We start from the raw sequence: 2519 nt of genomic DNA on the forward strand, positions 1-2519 counted from the left end.
AGTAATGGAGAGCACTGCAAACAAGTGAGATAAAGGTTTAAAAATGGTAAAAATTGGGATCAAGGAAGGAGATTAAAGAACAATCCCCAATCCATACTTTTCACATCTTTCCCTTTGTAACAGGATAATTCTTTTCATGATAGAATTGCTTTCAGCCTTTCACCATGCGCCTGGTGCCTTTTTTTTTCACTCTTTTGCCTACTATTTAGTCTATGCTACCGAGGGAGTTTACAATCGTTTGATTAATTAAACGTGCGTGAAACTTTTGTTGGACGGTCCAGAACGGAAAACATGCAACTGTATATTGCGAGGTTCACCTTTGCTTCCTTCGTTTGCAAGCAAACACATGTACCTTACTAAAGTCCCACTTTTGTACTCGTATGTTTGGAAATAAGTAAAGTTAGAGATGAAATTTTCTCAGCATTCAAAGTTATGTATTTATAAAAGAGTGTGGTTTCCCTAAGGTTGCAACCTTAAACCCTCCAACTAAGGTGCACCTTCAAATTTTAACATAATATATAATTTTGATGTAAAATGTTCTTAGTATGGGTACGGGTCAGGTCCAGCTGGACCCAATCCCAAGTAGTATTCAAGTCCAAATTTTGGACGCCATACCCGGACCCAAGGTCGGGTATACCTGTCGGGTCCACGTCTAGTCGGGTCCGTTGCCACCCCTAATATTAGGGCACAACACAAGCGCTTATGAAGAGTGGTAAGGAACTTCATGGTATTCCTCATGGTCTTCGAGGTCCTTTAACCTGTCTTTCCAAAAAGATCAAGTCAGAAGGGACTCTGACGTGCATCACGCATATAACATTTTCTATTTGCTCCCTATGAATTGGTGAGCTAGATTTCAGCTCAAGAACAGACATGGAAGTTGAATCCACTGTAAGTGCTCAAGTTGTATTTTAGAGGAACACTGTTGAACCTCTTGTGTGGGTTGCAAAACAATGGTTTGTTTCGAGGTAGACTACGACATCCTTCCTTCAAGGGTAGAAAGTATTGTTGATTTGTAGGTTTGCCCCTGTTTTGTGAGCGAGTTTACAAAACTGTCAGAGAGACCAAGAGGAGGGAATTGCATGGGTGATGTGATTGCGGCCATTGGAGGGTTCACAGAGCCACCAGAGATGGTAAGGGGAGCCACGCTATTAAGGATGATTGCTGCTAGTGAGGGATGGATATCAGGTTCCTTGCTTTGAATGGAGATGGAAGTCGGTAAAGAGTTCTACATCATTGAGATTTCTGAACTATTGAGGTCATGCCAACCTTAAAGTTGATCTTCACTTGTAATATGGTGAGTGAGGTTTGGTTGGATATCTTCATTGTAGGATATATTAAGGATTGTGTGATTTTGTTGCTCAACAGTCTCAGAATCTATAATGGCAATGGGTCATGGGTACCATTTGTTGCTTTTGGAGCAGGGTCATGCTTTGGGAGAGGATCATTAGAGATCTTGAGTTTTTAGTTTTGCAATTGGACGGACTTTTATTCAGTCTCATTTACCGTAATTTGACCCATATCGATGAGATCATGATTGCATTATGAAGCCATAGACACTGATCGATACTTATGGACTTGGTTGTAGTGCTAGTGGCACCACTTAGTTTATCTCTCACCTTGTAGGCCAAAGGGAGAGTATTCTCTATAATGGTCACTAATTTGCGATCAAGTAAGAGCTCAAGGCCCAATGGGCAATGTGATGTTCTGTTGGAATAGTTTAATGTAACCGTGTTGACAATTTGTATATATCGGTTACCTCAAAATCTGGGATTTCTCTCTATCACCTCTATCACCTTCTATTTTTACTCTTCTCTCTACGTTGAAGTTGTAATATATATAATGTAAGAGAAACAAGGAGTTATATGATAATAACAAGCAATCTCCCTTCTCGTGAATGTAGGCAACTATGCCGAACCGCATAATTTTTTCTTTGTTTTTATCTTTATCAACATGGTATCAGAGCGGAAAATTTTTCCGGTCTCTAGGGTTGTAGAACTCAAACCCTAAACCCCAAACACCAATATTTCTCCTTTCTTTCTCGCTGTAACGATATGACTTCTGAAAATGAGCACGAGCACCACGACCTCCAAATTTCTTAGGCTCACAGAATCATACCTCACCAACAGATCTTTGATCTCCTTCTTCGATTGCTCGTCAACGTATTTCTGGTAGAAAGCAGGCAGAGCCTTTGATCTCCTTCTTCTATTGCTCATTAACGTATTTCTGGTAGAAAGCAACCAGAGCCTTAGCAATGCTCTACCTAATGGCATAGATTCGAGAGGTTTGACCTCCTCCATTGACCCTAATCCTCATGTTGACGCCTGCAAACCGATGGCGACCAAGAACTAAGATAGGTTCATAAGCCTTATAACGAAGGATGTCGGAGCTCATAAGTTCGATAGGACAGTCATTGATCTTGATGAGACATCGGCCTCTTTTACAGTAGGTCATCGCCACTGCTATTTCTTTCGTCCAAAGCATTGGTGGGACTCAACATCCTGTAGTGCTTCAATCGCCAT

At 41.0% G+C, this 2519-nt stretch overlaps 1 pseudogene; it reads right to left on the reverse strand.

The window, feature by feature from the left end:
- Nucleotides 1–1956: 1956 nt before the first annotated feature.
- Nucleotides 1957–2519, reverse strand: LOC105421842 (small ribosomal subunit protein uS9-like; annotated as a pseudogene).

The sequence above is a fragment of the Amborella trichopoda genome, chromosome 9 (assembly GCF_054954075.1).
Source record: "Amborella trichopoda isolate Santa Cruz 75 chromosome 9, AtrichopodaSantaCruz75HAP2 v2.0, whole genome shotgun sequence".
NCBI classification, from domain to species: domain Eukaryota; kingdom Viridiplantae; phylum Streptophyta; class Magnoliopsida; order Amborellales; family Amborellaceae; genus Amborella; species Amborella trichopoda.